General features: G+C 39.5%; 1 long non-coding RNA gene across 1 annotated transcript in view; it reads left to right on the top strand.

Annotated features, from left to right (window-relative positions):
• The window catches only part of LOC102384744, a 252,016-nt gene extending 229,677 nt beyond the window's left edge, over positions 1–22,339 (top strand). Inside the window, exon 3 of the long non-coding RNA XR_323062.1 lies at positions 22,194–22,339. This is a non-coding gene — a long non-coding RNA (uncharacterized LOC102384744). The remainder of the gene's footprint in view (positions 1–22,193) is intronic.
• The last annotated feature ends 234 nt before the right edge of the window (positions 22,340–22,573 follow it).

Genomic DNA, 22,573 nt, shown 5'->3' with positions numbered 1-22,573 from the left:
TCCTGCTGATGATGATGCAATTATTTCAACAGGTTTCCCATCAGAGGATGCCTTTCATTTTGATGAACTAGTAGATGGAATGGTTGCATTGGATGAATGTTTTTAACTATCTCTAATGAAAGAGATGGAAGGTATCCAATGTTCTTAATCCCCTTTCTGAAAGTAAGCTCATTCTTCTGGTTTTGAGGGATTTAACAATTCCTCAAATAGTATGGTCTACATCTGATTCTGGCCAGGCTATATCAAGGAGAAAAAAAATCCTAAACATTACCTCAGTTAACACACAGAGTTTTAATTCTTCCATAGATATTGTGTTCCCAGTATTCATATGGTGAGATCAGCAGTGCAGATATCCAAAAGAGGCCAGTGGTACATACCAGAGAGAAGGCAAAATGAGGCATGTGTTGACAATTTTTTTCCTCAGTATCACTGGGCATTAGAACACAGTATCTAGTTACTTTGCTACTGGGCATCTGTACCATCTTTGGGAGAAAATGACTATATTTCTAAACCAATGCCTGAAGAGGAAAATAAATTATCTGAAGCCTTGATAACTGAAGGACAGTTAGCAGGTAAGCCTGGACTAAGAGCATCATTTGACTCTTCAGATATTGAAGTAACAGGAATAGTTGTAGCCTTTCCATTAAGATTAAATGTATGACTCAAGACAGCCAATTCTTCACAAGAAACAAAAGAGTTGGAAGACCTTCCTTTGGAAAGTAATTGGTTGTTCAGGGTAAGAATGGGTGAGAACCTGGAGAAAATGAAGCCTAGTTGGTCAACAGCCAGATCCCTGGCAGAAGGCATGAGTGCTTGTCTTTGTGCAATACATGCTATAGACAGCAGCACTAATCTTTGACCTCCTCTTTTTTTTAAGCATGCAAAAACAACAATATCATTACTAGCAGCGTCTTCCTGTTTAACAACAGAAGAGGAAGACCTTTGAGTGTTAGCAGGCTTTAGGTCACCGATTTGATGTGGGTCCTGAGAACTGCATGCCAGTCTTGAACCATCTTTCCTTCTTTCTCTGCCTTCCTTTGGAAATGGATTATTTCAACTTCTTCAACATCTGGAACACCATCACTGCAAACAGGATTTGTAGAAATGGTATAAGGAAGTTAATTCATGTAATTTGACTCCATCCCTACTCAAGGAATCTTTGCATGAGAAACTGTTGAGAGTTCACCCCCTGCTGAAAGCAGGGACCATTAAAGAACATACGAAGGAAACCCAAAGGAAAATGATTCTACTACAGATATTTTCTGATCCAGAAAATAGACAGAGGTCTTCAACACACACTAGAAACGTAAAGCTTAATTCCTTTAACCGGAAGTTTTGATACTACATGCATAATTCCCTCTCTGTACTCAAGATTGGTTCAAAGCTCTGTGTTTACAAGACTTTTATTTCCTACAACTCTGGCCTTCACATCATCAACACCTCTTGTATTTCTGGTAGAGGAAGTGCAGAGGCCTTCTATTTGTCTTACCTACAAAGTGTCTATCAGCACGGGTAGCACATGTAAGTTGAAAGGGCCCATATATCTGCTTCCTTCAATTTACCAGAAAAATATACATCTGTCTTGTTAGCCTCAGGCTCAGCAGTACAGTCTAATGCAGGGGTGGGCAAAATGCGGTCCGCAGGCCAGATGCAGCCCACCAAGCCATTCTACCAGGCTGCAGGGCCCCTAAAAAAAATGAGAAAATTAATATTTATCTGCCCCTGGCTGCCTGTCATGAGGCCCTCAATAGCTTGCCAAAACTCAGTAAACGGCCCTCCACCCAAAATAATTGCCCACCCCTGGCCTAATGCATCACCCAAGACTCAATCACTTCACTTTATATTTTGGACCATAGGATCCTAGTATACCCATTCCCTGGAAATATTGAGTGCATTGATAAGTCCCAAACAAGAGTCAAGTTGCAAGTGCTATGACTTAAAACACAAGAGATTTTTAGCATAACCATGACTGATCTAAGCTTAACTTGATTTGAAGCTTTAGGGTTTCTCTTTGTTATCCATAACGATTTATCTAGCAACTCCATTGGCTCACTGCACTCTGATTCAATGTATGTCCATATTTACTCATGAAACAGTAGAAGAACTTTTTGAAGGGGCTAGTCAATATGTGTGAAGCATTTAAAAATCCAACAAGGTGTTAGGTTCTCAATTTAGTCTTCTGAAGTCTTCGTCTTTTGAAGCTTTCCTCTGAATGTATAGGAAAGGTTTCTTTGTTCCATGTCTCTGTTAAAATGACATTCATTCTAGCTGTAACATACACTAAAAGAATGCATGATTTGGAAGTCCTCATATCTGACCCGTCCTTGACAATTTTCTATAAGGACAAACTAGTTCTTTATTCCTATCCTAAATATTTGCTGAATATTATAACTGATAGTCGTCTTAATCAGTCTGCCAGTGTTCTACAAATATGCTAGATGCTGAAAGGACTTGATCTTATGACTTAAATAGGACCAGAGAATTTAGGAAGTCACCAGCTCTTTTTATTTACTACGCAGATCCTAAGAAAGGATAGGTAATTACATCAAAAGGGCTGTCTAAGTGATTTAGGCATCGGATAGAAAAGAGCTATGAACTAGTTTCTTTTTTCCTTACTGTTGGTATTGGGTCACAGACCATGGAGCAAAGGTGACCTCTATGGCCCATCTTAGAAACACACTTACTGCAGAAAATTTCAGAACTGCAACCTGGAAATCTATTCATACATTTACAAAACAGTGTTCATTAGAGCTGGCAGCCCATTCAGATGCTTAATTTCGATGAGCAGTGCTCCACTCACTGTTTAGTGAGGTTGCCGAGTTCTGCCTTCTTCAGATGAGGAAGCCTCATGGGATGCTTTTCAAATGATCCCAAGAGTGGAAATGTGCAGAAGACACTTGAAAAAGCAATGAAGGTTACTTGCCTGCACCTAGAGTCCTTTGAGAAAAACTCTTCACATACACACTTTCCTCTCACCTTCCTTTCCCCCGCCATAAGTCCTTATTTCAGTCTTAGGCTGTGAAAGGAATGGATGTAGATGTAGTACCATTCCTGTCTTCACAGTCTTGCACTCAGAACAGTCCAAGAATAGTGTGGGGAAGACAGGGGAGGGAGGATGGTCGTACAGGCACTGAAACACTTCAGTGGACATCGCTACAAGACGAGAAGATTCTGCCGCTGGAGCTTCATCTGGTCGGTGCCTCCATGACTATGACTGTTCAGAGTCCATCTCAAAGAATGCCAGATAGAAGTGCGTAGCCTTCATTTTGTCTCAGCAAAAATGGCACTCATTAGTTTAAGTAATGTGGTTTATATAAACATTTTCCACTGTATAGAATACTTATTTTGATTTCATAGATGAGTGGTTGGGGGGAAAGTCCAAGATGATTTGATTTTAGGGCCTATAAACAGGTAAAAGCCAGAGTTTACATGTAGTAGGAAAGGAGTAGACTGTTTTGAACACATTTGCACTGGAGATTGATAGGTAGCTATTCAGTTTTAAAAATTTGTTTATCAACCGAAGTTGCTTATCAAGAAAAGGACCATGTAAAGAGCACACTAACACACACAACTGATTTACCATGAACAGGGTAACTTTACTGTTACAGGAGCTGTTAAGTGTGTGAATCATGTGCCATGGAAGTATTCACGACAATTATGTTGTGCCTATTTCTTGACTGCAGTTATACCAGACATTACCTTGAGTGGTGCAATCACATTGAGTTGGTGCTGGAAGGGGAACTGAGTAATAGGGTATAAACTCTTCACTTCCAATGAGGAGAGTTATGAGTTTGGAATCTATATCCTTCTCATTGCGAATGAGTAGTATGCATACATGGAAAGCTGGCTTACAACTCTGCAACCCTGCTAGTGTTGTATGCCCCTGCACCGAGTTAAAGCACCCAGAAGGCAGCTCTAACATTAGATGTTTGTAGTTTAGAAGAACGAAAATGACATTGGAGAATGAGCAGTGTGTGGGGATGCTTTGGACATTACTCCTTTTCTCTAATTGCTCCCCTTTTCCTCGGATACATTGGCCGTAGGGAAAACATGCGATGAGTGATACCGGATGATGGCTTTTGTGATGGATGCATTTGTTTTAAGACTATATTGCATCATCTGACTGGAGAATCCAGTCCAGTAGTAGAATATCTCCTGCAACTTGTAATTTCCTCATGTAAAATATTGTTACATGGCCAAAAAACACAAGAAGACACACATCTCACTTATTTTCACTACTTCATTTGTTGTTAGGCTAGGTTAAAGAAAATTAAAAGTTAGACAAAGGGGTCAGTCTCTAAAATCAGCTCTGAAGTTTAGTCTTATTTTTCATGTAACAATAATCTGACTTATTATTTATAGCAGCTCAGTGACCTGAATGTAGTTTTATAGAATTCTTGGGATTAAAACCTCATTTGTTGTAAACCAGACTGGCAGCATTGACTTCAGTGGAGCTGTGCTGATTTCCATTAGCCATTGACTTACTAAAATATATCTTTGTATAAAGTCTTCTAGCTTTTAAAAGCCATATTTTTTTAGTTTCAAGCCTGAAAAAAATCTCATGAATAGCCGGTATCTTTACTAAGTGTTTAAACTAAAACAAGCCTTACTATACAAAATAGATATTTCCCAGTTCACATGGAATATGCTAACCTTGCCCAAATCAGAAGGAAAAATAATCTCGGAACGTAAAATGTCATGTCCCTTGTAAAGGTAGAAGTGGAGTAATGTACTGTGCTGATCCTTCAATGTTGCTTTTGTAAATATTGCTGGTGGTTGAGAATTAATTTTGTTTGTTAATTTTCATTCGCTGTCTTTCAATTTTAACAACAATTTGAGGTTTTTATGGAAAAAAAAAAAAGTAAGGTTTACCCAGTTCACATCTTAGAGGTTACAGTATATTTAAACAGATATATTTTCTTTTAGTCTAACCTTGTCTGGAAGATATAGGAAAACTAATTTGCCTTATTTACATATGGCACAATCTATCCAGTATTCAAGGGTTTGTCAGAAACAGGAACATTGTGCATTTCCATGGTAACAGATGGCATGCTGACAGTATCTGGCTCGTTGCAGCTTCGTCTAGGCAGGCCAGCAATTAATCAGCCATCTACATGCACAAAATTCTTTGTGAGTGAATGGCACTGCTCCTCTGTAGTGCTGCCTGTGCTTTTACAATTTTTGTATTCCTGCAGGGCGAAGTACTTTTTTGTCTCTTGTGCTCATTTTCTGTAGCTTCCAAAAAGCCCTGGTATAGAATATGAAAATGGAAACAAGTCTGCACGTAATTTAGAAATGACATTATTTCTTTAGAGTATAAAACATGCTGGGGTCTGTTTTTATTACATCGTTTTCCTTGTTTTCCAGATCCCCCCCCACCTTCTTTTTTGGCTTTTTGTGCCATGTGTTTCCTTCAACCTATTTAACATATTCAGGCAAGATTTTCCCATAGCAGCTAAGTCTCCAGAGGTGTGCTAGGAAGAGGTGGTCATTTAGGTGGCTCAGGGTTTGCTATTCCAATAGGAGAGAGAGCTAAACAAAACATGGGGCAACATACTCAATGGTACTCCTTATTGCCCCTTTAAGGAACATCCTCTTGCGTCTCCATTGTACCCCCTGCTGACAGCCACATACACACAGTGGGGATGGGGATCCGGCCATGTCCTCACATCAGCTGACCAAGCTTCCTCATGATTATAGGGATACTTAAATTAGCAGAGTCCTCTCTTTGTTCCTGTGTGAATGGCTTGTGGAAGAGAACAGGCTCATTATGATCTCTTCCCCTTCCTAATGCATCTGCACAAGACGGGGTAGGATTTTGCAGCAGAGAGTTGCTGATGGTATTCATAGATGCACATACTACTGATACCACTTCATATCCAGCTGTATAGCACATTCTTTTCTCTTCATCTTCTGGAGTGACTATTCTGGGAGATTCTTTGCTTCAGGACGGTATTTCATGATCACTGTTCTACTTTGCTAAGTTTGGAACTGGATAGGGTCATCTCTACCTTGACTTTCTGATTCATGCCATGTGTAATTTCTGAGGGGTATGTGAATGTATTTGGGGTTCACTGTCCTCCGGAATTTAAGAGGCATACATATACGTACATATATACACACAGTATATACATCTATAGTGTTTTATTTATTCTTTAATTTGTCAGAGTTTACTCCATGAAATAAGCCATCGTGCATTTAATGGGACAGAACCTGCAATGTATGTGTGATCTGGTTTTGATTTGATGTAAAGATTCGGTGATTTGATTCAGTATAAAGAGGATTTTGCTAGAGGATTCGTTACTCTGGACTTGGCAGATTTGAGAAGCATTTTAGGATTCTTCAACACACAACTGTTCATATAGTAACTAGTACAATAGGGCCTGCATCTCAGTTAGGACTTCAAGGTGCTATTCAATACGAATAATAAATAGCAGTCATGCTTCTAACTGGATAAGCAAGGGGTGAGAATTGTTTCAGCTGGAGCAGAGATCTCCTATGACTTAAGAAGCTGACACAAAGGAAAATCAGACTCTTTATACTATTTTGTTTCCAATGGATTCTCTTTGAACAAATTAAATACATATAGCCTCTGTTCTAAAGTGGTCAAGATGCCTGATTTCTCTATGGGAAAGTTGCCTTTGATAACAAACTTTATGGGTGCTTATACACGTGACAGGGTTTTAGTCCTTAGGGTTGCATTCTATGCCCCCTAAATTGAAATGGTAAGCTTTTAATTGAAATGGTGGGGGTTTTTTTCCATCAGTGTATATTTGTTATTGTCCTGGCAGCCTCAGGCACCTGCTGAAGGCAGAAATGAGGAGAGGCCTGATCCTTTTTTTTTTTTTCTTTCAGCAGAGCCTGCCCGCATGTCCTGTGGCCAGGGTGCCATTCATCTGTCAGCTTGCCCCCAGCCATGGGAAAGGCAGGCAGGCTCTGCAGAAAACAAGGATCAGGCCTCTCGCTGCTTCTGCTTTCAACAGGCTCCTGCAGTCAGCAGGATGCCTGGGGCTACCTGGGAACTGTCTGGCTTGCCCGTGGGGCAGCACAGGGAGGTGGCAAGATGGTGGTTGGGTGTGCTGGTGGCCAGAGAAGGTGGCAGGGACAGTGCACTGATGCTGGAAGACTTGGCAGGCTCAGGGAAGCTAGCAGCCTGCCTGGGTGACCCCACACCCCTTGCACCACGTTCGCCACCTTCTCTGGCCACCAGCACACCCAGTCGCCCATCTGCCACCACCCCATGCTGCCCCAGGGGCAAACCAGACCATTCCCAGGTGGGCCCAGGCATCGTGCTGACCACAGAAGCCTGCTGAAGGTAGAAGCAGCAAGGGGCCCAATCCTCGTTTTCTGCAGAGCCTGCCTGCCTCTCCCATGGCTGGTGGGGGACGAGCTGACTAATGGCTGCAATATTCCAAGTTGCAACATTGCAAACTAAACTACGTCGGGGTGTAGTTTAGTCTGCAACGATACAAACTCATTTAAAACCCCCAAAACTTGCATACATGGAATGCATGATGCCATTAAGCCACACAAAGGGAATTTTTCATCATGTGTACATTGTGACATTGTCATGTGTACAAGCGCCCAATGAGATTGCGTTTAATCTCCTATACCAGGTTGTCATGTCAAAGGACTCGGGTTCAGGGTGAAGCTTGGTAGAACATACGTTTAGCCTTTCTTTTCTTACAGCTGTTGTCTATAACATCCAGAAGAGTGAAAAGAGTAGTAATAACAAATTGCAGTTATCTAAGCACAAGTTCAGGCTTGTGAACCTTTTGTTGTAAAATTTTCTCATTTGAATAGGTAACTTGGAGACTACATGAGACAAGAGAAGTATAATCTCCTTATACCCTAGATGCCCAATATTGTCTTCAATTAACTGGTAATAAAACAAGAATAAAATCCTATGAGAGAAAAAGCAGATTAAATGTGGCCCAGAAGTTGGCTTTATAATTGATTTATATTGTGGGTAGTAAAGCATGGCAATAGCAAATCTGCATCAAGGAATCCTCTCTGGCTGCATTATGGACTAGATCATGAAGGGGGTTGTGAATCCTAAAATGAAATAGGTTGGAGTGGAGGGTACAATCAATCTCATACGATTATACCTCATATGAGGAATGAAAAATAGATGACCAATTGCTTCTTATCCTTAAGTTTTATTTGGTGTAGAAAATGATTATGCAAGATGTTTAAGCACACGCCTAATTTTAAGCCTAAAAATGGATTCATTGAGTTCAGCGGGGCTTTCTCTTCTGTTTGTTAAAGTTAGATGCTTACACAAGAGCCTTGCGCTTGTTAGGTTATAAGATTTAGAGCATCACCAGTATCAGTCCCATTTGTTCTCCAGTACAGCTCTTGTACATCATTCAATGCTCTGACTAGTAGGCAAGTGAACCGAAGCTTTCCAATGCATTACAAGATAAATGTAGGCCATATCATAATATGTTGTTAGACAATAATCTCTGCACTACTGCAGTTGTATACCATTTGATGGTCCTTCATTTATCATATAATTTGTTAGAACAGGCATTCATTTAACTAAGTAGCACTAACAGCTTGGGATGTCTGATGTTGCATAATAAATAAGTAAAGAGCCCTAAACTGACTAAGTTGATCGTTAGCCTGTAGTACTCAGGAGGATATTTGTTGCTTTTTTGTTAAATGGATGCCCTTTTGTATTAGAACAATTTACCACTCATGCATAATCTCTAGCCAAAGTGTTCAATTCATTTTTAAAGATTTCTTTGTAATATGTGAAGAAATATATCAGTAGCGGTGTATGTTACATAAAGGTTTATTTGAATTTTTCATGCCTTATTGTTCATCTGTGTTTAGTTTATAAGCTGTAGCTTGATTATTTTCGCGAAGATTCTTTTGTAAAACTTATTAAGAAACATGTATTATTTTGCAAAAGCTTTGCTAAATTTCCATCATCAACAAGGAATAGGTTAACTTAGACTGGAATGATCCACTTCTTGTAAAACCATGCTTATCATTAATTGCTATCATTTAGTCATTTATCATAGTTAGACAATAGCTAGAACTGAACTTAGTTTAACTTAGTTTTCCTGATGTGCTTTTCTCTTCTATTATTAATGACTGGGTAGAAGTCAATACTGACAAACTTTACTGCTCTCTAATCTGCTGATACTAGTTCTGAGGTCGGGGACAAGCTGCCACATCATCGAAGTGTTCTAGAGTTATGAACTCGTCTGGATATGGAGATTGACTTGGTTTTGAGACTTCAAGTTTTGGCAGCAAAATGTCAGCGTTGGGTTAAACCTTAATCAGATATGCAACATTTTTCATTCAGATGCAGTTGTGATCATCTAATATGAGTATGCAGAAAATGTTGATTCAGCTCTTTGTTCACTATTGGTCAAGATCTCTTCCTCAGTTCTCAGCGCTTCTAAGGAAATCCTTCCTCATAATCCCTCTTGCTCTTTTGACCTGGTTTTGCTTTAGCAAAAGTGCTTTCTCTAATGGGATCTAGAAAATAAATTGGGTGAAATCCTGAAGTTAGGGGAAATTTGCAAGTGTAGTTTTGCAATTCAGTGGGGCCAGGATTCCACCCCCTAAATCAGTTTTTAATAAAGACTTTTTTTATTTCTTAACATTCCTTTAATTTTGAATAAGAAAGGATGGCTATCTTCTACTGCTTCTTTAAGTTAGCTATACTTGAAGTACTGTCTAGGTCCAACCAGAATATACTCAACATGCTTTTAAGTGTGTTAGGACTGGGAGGACCTCTTGGATCAGAGTCCAATACCTCCCCATTTCAGGCAACCACATTATAAATCATTTCAGTTAATCCTTTTACTTTGGCTGGGAGAGGGATTGTCCTTTTTTTATCTGAGGAACTCCAAAGACAAATATTCCTACTGTTTTACAGATTGAAAAACTAAAGCAGAATGATTTTTTTTTTTCCTTAGGGCTGCTTTGGGATCAGCAGCAGGGTCTCCTCGCAGACTTACACTTTAGCCGGTAGGTTTATTGCCTGTTTCTGTTGGCATCTCTATAGATAAAACTGCATCATGATGAGTTCGTAGAACTCAATACTGACAAACATTACTTTTTGAGCAGTTCTATTAACTGTGTGAGAAGCTAAATCAGTAAAATTCACACTTGTAGAGTTTACAGCTGGACAGTAAAATGACCCACTCTTCTTAGATATTTTATTCATTTCAAGATAAGGCAGTCCCTTCTCAGGCACAGAATTTGTAAGCAAATGAGAATATTTTTGGAGTTAGAGCAGAGTGACAGAAATGCTGTTTCTAGATGAGAATTTATCTAATGCATACCTGGCACCCTAGAAAATATAATTCCATAAGCTCATCACCCGACTGTACTCTCCTAAGTGAGTTTAGGTGAGTCAAGTAGATTCAATCCCTCTGGTGTTTGTGGGTGAGTCTACACATGTGCTTTAATGCACATTAGCTCATTTTAACATGCAATAAAATGTCACAAAAACATTTAATTAATGCACATTAAGATCAGCTAAGGCACGTTTTCCTGGTACCTCACAATGGAGGTACTAGATTTAATGCGCATTAAGTAAAGCGCATTAATGCACTTGTAAATGTTTTCTTTCCATAGATTCAGACTACTTGCTTGGTGAAGGGTACATGTGTAAATTAACAAAAAAAAATCCTTTAAACAAAAATTACCATCATGTATATGTACAGTAATATTGTTAATATTTCATTTGCTACTGAAGTAAAAATTAAGGCTGGAGCAGGATTACTGAAAATGTCATTTAGTAAAACATTTGGAATATTTCATACTTATTTTAAAAATCTCAGCTGGTCACAAGATATCTTAAAGGCAAAATTTTGATGGCATCTTTAGGGTTCCTTGCATTTTTACATCTAATATTCCCAGACCTCCCACTCCTCCTGCTTTAGACATCATTTAGCCCAGTAGGAAGGCAGGGTTTCCTCTGCAGTCAGCTTGGCTAGGGGAGGACGTGGAGGTTGATTCTGCTGTATGTGGCCAATTACATTGACCTTTGTGATACATCAGGCCCTGGCAGGCCTGGGATCTTGAGTTTCTTCCTATTTATTTCTGCTTCATAGTAGCACAATACATTACTGCTATGTCAGTTTGTGGTCTAGTATTTTTGCTACCCAGCAATGCACATTTGGAGATTGTGATTAGCATCCTTAATTCCTTAAAAAAAAAAATTGCCTTGTTAGAACTAGAAAGCTGAAGTCTAAAATAGTCCACCTGCTGTTCTAAAGAGTATTATTTTAGTGCCCTGGGGACATGCAAAGTTGTAACCTACTGGTGCCAGGATTAGATTTTATGTTTTTTTTTTTTTTTTTTTTTGGGGGGGGGGGGGGTTCTTTCTTTTTTTGTTAAATGTAAGTGTTTCTGAGAACTTGGCAAAGCATTTCTGTGGTTCATTACTCTTTGATGTTTTTTAAAAACAGCATTCCCAAATCCTATAGAGCATTAGCTTACAGAATGGCTGATGACCCCTGTCTGTTCCACCACAAGATATTGATCCTTTATTTGATGTGTCAAGATGATTATCAATTAAGCACACAATAAAATTGCCCTTTCTGTAGCATCTTATTCTTTTTTATAACTCTACATGTATTGGGCTTGCTTTTTTTTCTTTGTGCATATTTCAGTTTTCAGATATTTTAGGATAACATTTTCCTTTAATAATTGTTTAGACATAAGTAATTGTTGGCATACTTTTGATTTGATTTTCAGTAATGGCAATAGCTTCTTATGCTGCTAATTTTGATGCTTTTTATTGGCAATGGTTAGGTCAGAGAATGTTTTTATTATTCTGTTTGTACAGGACTTCGAACAGATGGGATTATGGGATATGGCAGAATTCCTAGGTGGTGTTTTAGTAAAAACAATGCCATTATCTTGAGTGGGGCCAGTATTTGGATGAGCTTTAAAGGAAATAAAATACCTAATTCCTACAGGGTGAGGCATCTGGAATTGAATCAGATGGCTCTATCCCCAGTACAGTCCACAGTAAACCAGTTTGTCATTAAGGCTTTAGATAGATGATGCTGCTAGAATCATTGCATTACTGCTCAAACTTAAAACTGAAGTGTTTTCAGATTCCTATGATGCACTTTGGATGTCTCTCCTATAAATTAAATGATGAACTAATCATAGAAAAATAGGGCTGGAAGGGACCGCAAGAGGTCATCGAGTCCAGCCCCCTGGTCATGGCAGGATCATCTCTGTCTAACCCATTCCAGAAAAGCGTTCATCTCACTTGTTCTTAAAATCTTCCAACTGTGGAGATTCTACAGCCTTTCTATCTAACCTGTTGCTATACTTAACTACCATCACAGGGAGAAAGATCTTCCTAATATACAGCTACATTTCATTTGTTGCAGTTTAAGGCTGTTATTTTTGGTCCTCTACCCTGCAGCCAAAGAGAATAGTCATCACCATACTTTTTAAAGCCATTCTGCAAGTTTTTTAAGATTGTTATCAAAGCTCCACTGTTTTCTCTTCTCCAGGTCTTCAAGCCTTTTATCTTATTTTTTCTAGACCTCTAGTCATTTTTGTTGCTTTTCTCTGGACATTTTAATTTGTCCATGTCTTTCCTGAAGTTCAGTGCCTATAACTGGGCATAGTACTCCAGGAGAGGCCTCATCACTGCTGAATAGGGTGGAAGACATCACTTCCTTGAATCTACAAGTGACCTTCCTGTTAATACAACCTAGTATGCTATTGGATTTTTTTTTAATTTTTATTTTTGCAACAAAGGCACACCTTTGACTCGTGTTCAGTTTACAGTTCACTATAATTCCCGCCCCCCCCCCCAGTCCTTTTCTGTAAGAAGCCAACCCATAAATGTTTTTCCTTCAGCCACATTGGAGAAGAAAAGTAAAAGGTGAGAGGGAGGATGAGGGAGATAGTTTTTATAATATGAGCCATTCATCATTCTTTAGAATTTTGAATTTTGCTGAAAAATGTGGATTTTTTTTTTAATGGAAAGGTTCACCTATTTTTTTCACTTAGCTCTGTCTTGCTTGTTTATTTACATAGCCTCCTGTTATTTTAATGTTTGTTAATATAGTCATCCTTGCAAGAGTCCCATTTTACATACGACGAACCAAGATGAAGTGGATTGCCCATATTTGCATGTGAAGTCCGTGCTAGAACAATGCAAATGAGAATTTGCATTGGTTTGAAGGCAGTGGTTTGAAGGCAGGTTTTTTTAAGTTCCCCACAAATACCTTGACCATTAGTCTATCCTTCTACTTTTAGACTGGAAGGTTAAGATACCTACTCAGAAGATTATCAAAAATGGGTTCTGTCAGATTAAGGGGAAGAGGGAATTTCAAACCTGTTGGACCACGGGGAGTGGAATGAGTTGACTGATACTCTTGCCTGCCTGGGAAATGGAGATTTAAAGTGGGGAGTTCAGTTTGCTTCTGGCATCTAAATATTTGTTACAATGGTAGTGAGTTCCACTGTGATTGGTGGGTTGAATCTGAAGTCCTTTTAATCCAGTGCATGACTGAAATTCACACTAGTATTCATTGGTTTACCGGTAATAACATTTTGGCCTGTGCATTTAACCATAGAACAGTATGCGTGTTGCATTGCATCCATGTCCACATCATTAAACTTTTCTAGGATAAAAGTACACAAAAATGGTTTGTGTCTTTGACAGAGCTAAGATGATCATTCTTTAGTAGCGGAAAAATATTGGAGAAATAATCTCAAAATCCTCTGCGTGTCTGAATAAGAATCTCAGCAATCCCAGTTTATTAAGGTTCTCAATTGTGTTCCTGTGAGTTTGACTCATTGTCTGATGATGATGAGGTTTCTTGGAAGGTTCCTATTAAGACTAATATTATTTAATATTTTATCAATCAATTACCAACCATTTTATGCAGATGATTTTGCAGTGGATGGTCCATTAATAAGATGTGTATTAAATCCTCAGAACAATTTTCCGAATGTTGAAAAATGACTGATTAATAACAGACTCCTACTAAATGTTAAGAAAACAAAGTGTACAATTTTTTGGCACTACAAGAAAATTACAGGTAACTCTGGATGAAATGATAATTAGAACAGCAAGTGGCACCATGATGGAGCAAATTAAATCCTTTAGGTATCTTGCGGTTATTTTGGATGAATCTCTACCTTCTCTAATCATTTGGATTATATTGTTCAGAGAGTAAACTTGTGATTGCGGGTTTGATACACATATAATTTGATTCTGGATGCCAAGAGAATTGTAACTCTCAATGGTAAATACTGTCAATTACTGATTCTGGTTGTGTAATTTACAATGCAGCCACCATATACATTCTGACTCTAATTCTACCAGCATATAGCAATGGTGGTGTTGAATGCTATAGCTAGATATGAGATAACTTCATTGGTTCTTATCAGAGAGAAGAATAAAAGGGAACAGGAGCCCCTCCCCACAGCCAGTTACTTAGTAGGCGTGTGCGAAGTGGGCCCTATTTGATTCGGATTTGGATTCAGCCCAAATCGGGGACAGTGATTTGATTCATTGATTCAGATCACTGTCCCTGATTCGATTTGGAGGAAACCGAAGATTTGACGCTGATTCAGAGAATCAAGTTTTTTTTCTCTGCTGTATTTGTCCTTTCAAAGTTAGATCTTGATATAAAAAAGCTGATTTTTCTTGCATTTGATATTGGAGGTCATTGGGTGGTGATATTAATTTTGAGTTTACTGTTAAAAATAAAAAAAAAAGGGGGGGGGGTGATGATGATTAGAAATGCAGATAAGGACCTGTTTCATGTATCCACATTTGGTATAGGTTTAAAGAAATTCTAGTCTCAGATGAACTTGGCTAGGGAAGCAATTGCGTTTTTTATTTTTGTTTGTTTGGTTGGTTAGTTGGTTAGTTGGTTTGATAAGATTATAACAGGAATGTACCAAATGAAATCCTTGTATCATTGGTTCTTCCCTTTAAGATATGAAATCACATGACTGAACCAAATGGCACTTTTTTGTGATTATATTTAATAATATGTGATAAAGTGGTAATACAATGAAGACAGAAATTAAAGATTATCATTATTCTGAATGAGGTGTAGGATTTTCTGATTACATTTTCCAAAATTCATGATATTAAACTCAGGGATGGGGCTAATTAATCAGAAAATAATATTTTGGTTGCTCTTGAGCTTAGTAAAAACTGTAATTCACTACTGAAGAGTCCTTGAGGAAATACAGGCAACCTGTGACAGAAAGCAGTAATTTAGGGCAGGTTTTTGAACTTTGCACATTTTCTGTAGTGTCAGATTGCTTAACAAAGTTCTCAAGACGCAAAGCTTCTTGAAGGTCACTTCAACAGAAGCTAATATTTGTATATTGAAGTTTCCACTTAGAAATTAACCTTTTTCACAAATTTCATTTCCATTCCCGACCCACAGTTTGGAGGGATTTACAGCTTAAAATTTACAGGGATTGACTGTTTTAAAAAAAGATAGATCTCAGTTTACCCAAACTTCATGCCTTTTCAGACTGGGGAGGAGTTCATTTGGGCCCGTCACTAATTTGGGTGTTGTGTTTTTAAATGGTTTGGTAGCTACTGAAGCTATTTGTTCAACTGTAAATGTCCATAGTCAAAAGCGAAGATTGCTTTTCGGCACACTTCAGTACCACCCACTTGTAAATAAATCCCCAAGATTTAAAGGAGAGAAAAGAGAACTGCCAAGATGTACTTGCAGTGGACTGATCTGAAGATTTCAATCGCTTAACTATTCCCCACCATTTACAGCCAACATTTATTACCGTGTTAAAACATTTTTATGTTAAATAAGCCGATAATAATACAGTCCTAACAAATGATAAGAAAACTGCAATTTTGTCACAGAAAGAAAATTACAGGTAACAGGAAGATGGTTAGAACAGCAAGCAGTGGGATGATAGCACATTTAATATTGGACATTTGTTGATTCTTATTAGTTGGCATTTTAAAGGGGCCTATGAGAGGTAGGAGATCACTCATTATGGTTCTGTGGGAGTTGGGTGCCTAATTGCCATTGAAAAATCAAATACCAAAGTCATCCTTGTTTCTTCTACTTCTGGTAATTGTGTTCACCAAGCCCCGAATCGCGCATGCAAATGTAATATCATGCTAAGTATGTCTTTAATTCACAGAAACAAAGTTAAGAATAGAAAAACTACCGATATTCCCCATTGGATCAGTGAATCTTCAGTTATGTACTGACCTTGAGAAAACATTTTAGTGCTTCAGGAGATTACTGTGTGTTATTCACAATTACATGTTTCTGCCCAAAATTTCTTTACAATGAACACTTTGCAATTGCTTGATTAATGACTTCTGTCCCCAATGTACTGTACAATAGCGTATCCAAGCAATATTCTGTGAGATTCCTATAATTCCCTGAAGACTTATTGCCATGATGAGATATTTTTCATTTAGCATGCAGCTTTCCCTGTGCTCTCTTTTTTTGGTGTGGGCAGGTACCATTTACCTTTTTGATAAAGATTCTCCCCAAAGCCCATGTTGCTCATAGTCCTCTTCTAGACATTTAGGAACTGTATGTTGCACATGATATAAACTCACTTAAAAGGGAGAGCTTTTACACTATGGCAATAGAAACAATGAATACTGGCATCCTCACGTAAAATGCAACTATTCTCAATTCTCCAAAAGTGATTCTCTACTTACTAACAACTTCTATGCATCAAATTAACTTGAATATTTTAAAAAAATATTTTAAAATGTAGGATCATGTATGTGTGTGTGTGTTTGTAGGGGAGGATAGTTTTGCAAAAGGCGACTATTATCAAGGTGCTGAAATTAATTGGCCGCTTTAATTGAGGTAGATTACTAGCTAATGCTTTCTTGAATACAGTAATTCTCCTATTAAATTATCTTTGAATAATTACCTGAAATTTCTCAGCTGCAGGGACTGATGGCTATTTAATTGCACAGCGATGTTGCTATATAATTACTTAACAAGGTGTCCTTTAATAGTTTAATTCCCCTTTTACAGAGAAAAAAATAAAATAACTACAAATACTACTTTTATTTAAAAAATTGGTGTGATTTTATTATTCTTCGTGGATGATTCAGGATCTGAAGCAGTAAAGAAGAGCTATTTGTAGATTTCTGTTTTTAAAAGTAACCTACTGATAATTAAAAATAGATTTAGGCTGAGAAGGCTTTCTAGCAGCAAAAAAATGATTATGTACTTCAACAGTTTCATTAGAGTTATTTTTGGCGTGCCTTACTTAGTACCTAATATATCTAGAATGGGATGTTATATTGCACAAACTTTATACACTTGCATAACTTAATGCACTGCGAGACATCCCATTAATGGGCTCTCACCTCAGTGTGGAGGGAGCAGGGTTGTCCCTACGCGTCGGGACCAGAAGACCCTTCTGCTCTCACTGTTCATCCTACTGGTTCCCTCCAGCCTCGGAGGAGGGAGAACCAACTGGGTGCACAAAGGACTTACAGTCAAGAGATGGGGAGGCTCAAGAGTCACAAGATGCGGGGGGGGAGTCACAAAAGGAAGAAAACTGGATGAATTGGCTGAGGGGAATGAGCCAGAAGAAGAGAAATGTTCATGGCAATTAGGACACAATGGGAAAGCCTCTGCCAGGGCTTGCCTCTCCTCCCTTGCCTCCTCCCAAAGCTGCAGGCTCACTCCACAACTCTCTTCCCAAAACCAGATTGCTTCAGGCTCACCTACCTATTCTCCAAACAAGCTCCCAGCCTTCCTCCTGTATCCTTCTCCAAGCTGCCCTAAGCAGGGTGTCCTTATTTCTCTGGTCTCCGAAGAGGACTGAGTGTCTCCAGCACCCTCGGCTGTCCCCACTCTGTGTCATAGCTTAGTGTGTCAGGGTGGTGGGGTAACCAGACCTAATTCAAACACCTGTCCTAGCATCCCACTGAAAATGGGATAGACATGTTCATTTTGACCACTGAGATACCTAGGGCAGGTGTTTAAGATGGGACTGTTTCAATCCATACCCCCCAGCACACCTGCTTTCTGGGGTGCATGGTCATCCCCAGTCCTAAGCTTTGCCCAACACCCCTATCCAACCTAAACACTTCCGGAGGACACAAGAGATAGGTTTGTGCTCCTCTTTATCTTTATCATACTGCTCAGGGGTAGACTGACAACTCACCAGCAACGTTACACAGGGAGCTCTACAAACCTTGGCAGCTGTGAAGGAGCCTGCTCCTCCCAATGACTTGGAGGTATCGGCATCAAGTGAGCAGGGGAATTGAGCATGGCACTCTGGCAGGTGGATTGGGGGTGTATGAGTGTGATAAGTTTATTTGGTTGCATAAGCTGGTATGCATGTACCTCAGTGTGTCTAGTATGCTGTTAAAGGAGAAAATACATAATGCCCTAAGCAGAACACATCTGATTTTCAAATAGACTATTTAGAGTGTGACCTTTCTGTATTTTATTAACTTCCTTTTTCATACCCACTCCCAATTCACTGCTCAGTGTATGTGACATATCTCCTCTGGGCCAGATCCACAGATGTCATGAGTCTGCACTTGAAAGCCTGGCGGCTTAATTCAGTCATATGGAGTTGTCTATTTTGGATTGAACTCCCCAGTTCTGTCCTATGACAGCTGATGCCAAGGCTGAGAGTAGTACTGCACTCTTGTACTTCCTGGACTGGGCACAGGGAAAATATATAACAAACACTGGTGAATGAACTCCATATCCATGGCCTTTTACTGAAAAGGGAAAGAAGATAAAGTAAAGGAAAAGCACATTTGAAATGGACCTTTTGAGCTGGCATTTACATATGTGAGGAATGGTTTGAAGAAGAATTATATAGTGTCCCCGAGGCACTTCACATACACCACTTGGTAATCTGTTAGGTATTACCAAAGTAAGTTTGGTTTGCAGTGAACTTTTTATACATGGTCACTACAGACAGTGTAAAAACAAACAACATAGGCGTGCAAAATATTCCTGGAGATCCGTAAGGAGCCCTTGTTACAGTCACAAGCCATTTTCCACAGAGAAAAACTTAATGGGAATAACTTGGCTACATTCAGAGAGAACTAATTATTATTTCAAACAATAATTAATATTTACAGCACAAAGTCCAGAACCATTCCTTTGTTCTATAGGCACAATTTTGAAATCGTATTATAATGGGTACTATTATACTGAAAAACAGTGTGCTGACTGACAAAGTATTCAGTACATCATCTCGTACGGCCATAAAATGTAAGCAAGAAAATGAACCATACTTAACGAAATGCTAGGAAGATGTATATCTGAAGCACTTTATTTTTAGGAGTAAAACTGAGAGAGAATCCTTTTCCAAATGTATTTTGAAATACTCAAAGCCCTGCATTTATAAACCTAGTTATGGGAACAGCAAAGCTGACACTTAAAGAATAGAAGCAGTATATTCTGCATTTCATTAAATGTAAAGATGATGTTCCAGTAGCCTATTTTGGCTTCTGTCCTGTACTTTTTACTATAAATCTGGATTTGCTGAACTTTCCACATGAGTAGTCCCTCTGAAATCTTTGTGTTCATTAAGTTACTCATGGATGCAAGTGTACCCAGGATTGGAGCCTTTCTGGTTCCTAGCTCCTTCACCTTAGTGAATAGAAATCACAATGTAAAAGACAATTTTTGCATGAAATGTTCAGTATCTTGATAGAATTAAAAAAACGGACTATGGCATAAATGTTCTCTCCGTGCTGGGGGAGTTAGAAAAAGACACTGTGAAAAAGTGATACCGTCAAAAGTTTCAGGGACAGGTTGTAGCCTTATTGGTTTCCCGGTAAAAGGCATCAAGAGTCGTGGCAGAGGTGATATCTTTTATTAGACCAATTAGATATTTGCAAAACAATTTCTTTATTTTCAAGCTTTCCGGCACACTCACCCTTTCTCAGGCATAGGAGAATGCAAAAATTGTAAAACTTACCCTAGGTGGAAATGAAAATTCATATTTCACAGGAGAGATGAAGGTGTTATAAGGTCTCCTGGTTGGAATAGTTCATTTTGTGCAAATTAGGCTCAGACAAAAGTTAGAACGGTCTATTTACCTCAGTGTTGTCTGGCGTCAAGCAGGATGTTGAATTATGTTTCCTTCTGGGTATGATATTTTGTATTTCACAGGAGGATGGTGTGATGGATGCTCTCCTGGGCAGGAAATTCTCTTGTGTTGAGGCACTTTGAGCTCTGTGGACGTGCAGATTGAGCTGGAACAATAGGCAGGAGCCACGACGTCAGAAGTTAACACTCTTGTACAGAAACTAACTATGTATGAGAGTAGTGATAATACTATGCACTCGTATTATGCCTTCCTTCCAAAGACCTTGTTGCATCATGCTAGCATTAATATTAGCTTTGCACAAGCCCTGTGAGTTGGGTAAATATTATCCAAGTTTTACCAGTGGTGAAGCTACAGCATAGCAATATTAAGGCTGAACATTTTAAAGGTGCCCATCAATTCTTTAAGACTAGTTTGAGATGCTTCTTGCCCAGTTATCAGAGGTGCCAAGACTGCACAGCTGAAGCTTCAGACCACTAAGACCTTCAGGTGCTCAGCACCATCAGGCTTTAAAAAATAGATCATCGACTGGTATAAAACAGCATAGCCCTGCTGAGTTGGTGGTTTCTGTGCTGATGTACTCCACTGAAGCTAGACACAGAGATTACACATAAACTGGTTTAAGTGATCAGAAACTGGTTTAAACCTGTAACAGAACAGATGTTCATTGCACGTAAACCAGTGCAAAATGGCTGAAGCCAGTTTGAGAGAAACCTGGTTGAATGTAGTATCACACTTAAACTGATTTGGGTCAAACCAGTTTATGCAATGTCTGTCCCAGACACCTTGCTTGTTTCAGATAAACCAGACTCCCCCAGCATCCCAGCATGCTCTCTGGGCTGGGCGGGGCTCTCTGCTTCACAGGAGGGATGGCCCCTTCTCTCTGCTCCCTGGCTGCAGCTCTGTCAGAGACTTGCAGGCATAGAGCATCTGCCTGGTTTCTCCCTGCTAAGCAGGGAGTATTCCCCCCATCCCTCTACCTTATGCAGACACCTCAGCCTTAACTAGCAGACCACGTGCTGGCTACAGTCCATGTTGTGGGAGATGGCAAAGGCAGACAGGATTTTTGGAGCTAATCAACAAGTAGCTGGTAATGTCCTTTCTTGGAAAAGCTGTTTAAGAGGAGCTTGAACTAATGAGGCGTTGTCTTCTTAATGGGTTGATAAACACTGAAGTAGGGGCGATTAAATATTCCCTGCTGGGCAGCTCAGGAGATGGGGGGGAATAATCGGAGTGTCTGGCTGGGGCCTGGCCATGCCCCCCTCAGCTCAGCACTGTGCAAGGGAAGGGTGGGGGCTGCTCTAGCTCCCCCCGGTTTCTAGCTTGAGCCACTGCAGACATGTGCCTGAATTTTTTCAGTCCAGTGGGGAAGTCTGTGCAGTTACAAAGTGATTTAGCCTAGCCAGGTTAGACTAACCTTCAAAGATTCAATCAATTTAGGCTCAGGCTTTTTGAATGTCTGTCCCTAGCCTCAAGATCCTGGTCCTGTTTGCAACTGAGAACCAGTAAATGGAGGCTCCCAAATGTATGAGACACCTTTGAAAAATGTTGGTCCCAGATCACAACCAGTTTATAGCAAGCCCAAAAGCATGACACAAACCTTTTGACTCCTCGTCCTTGTCTGAGCACAAGTCCATCCATTTCTCAGTACTGTTTCGTAGCAGTCAGCTTCTGTGCAGGAGAACCTTGGGACTTTGTGCTGAAGCAACCTTGGATCTGCATCTCCGTTAAGCTGCATGGAGTATGCTTTTGGTTTCCTAGAAAAAATGCAAGTGTCACTTTTGGATATTAGAGAGGAGTGACCCAGACTGTGGCCATAATTGACAGGATCCAGGGACACGTTTGATACAGCAGAGCTCTGAGTAACTGACCTTTGCATGTTCCTCCATTGAACTATTCCTTCTCCAAGAAGGGTTGTCTTACCCCCACTTCATCTGCCTGACAAAGAAAGCTTCACTGCACTTCCATGCACTTATTATTAGATTTTCAATTAAAAACATGAGATGTTACAAAGAAATGCAAGCATTATTAATAATAATATTTTGCATTCTGATACCGTCTGAAAGCCCCAAATTACAGTTGGGGCCCCATGGTTTTCAGCATATGATGACAGATTGTCCTTATTCCCTCTAAAGCTCTGATCTTGCAACCTGTTGCTGTGAGATTTTGATGGAGGGTCACGGAAGTCTCCGTGAAATGGGTTTGGAGGCTGCATTGGCAAAGAAAAGTGCCTACTCCTCTTCCTTCAGACAGCCCAGCCTCTTCCTTTCTCCTCGGCCATCCCCACCAATGCAAGATGCGGTGCAAAGGAGTGCTGCGGGTCAGTAGCACTATGCTATGTGTTCTCCCAGTCCTTTTACCATTTTCACCTTGTTTCTGTATGAGCAGCTTCTCTACAATTTTCTTTATTTTAATCTCCGGCTGCTCCAAATCCTACCTGATTTCCTATTCTGTTCCTCTGTTCTGCTCCTCTTGTTTTTTCCTGTTTTTTCCTGACTTTTCCTTGCTTCTGTTT

The sequence above is a fragment of the Alligator sinensis genome, unplaced genomic scaffold (assembly GCF_000455745.1).
Source record: "Alligator sinensis unplaced genomic scaffold, ASM45574v1 scaffold301_2, whole genome shotgun sequence".
Classification (NCBI taxonomy): domain Eukaryota; kingdom Metazoa; phylum Chordata; order Crocodylia; family Alligatoridae; genus Alligator; species Alligator sinensis.
This window is presented reverse-complemented; position numbering and strand designations above follow the sequence as displayed.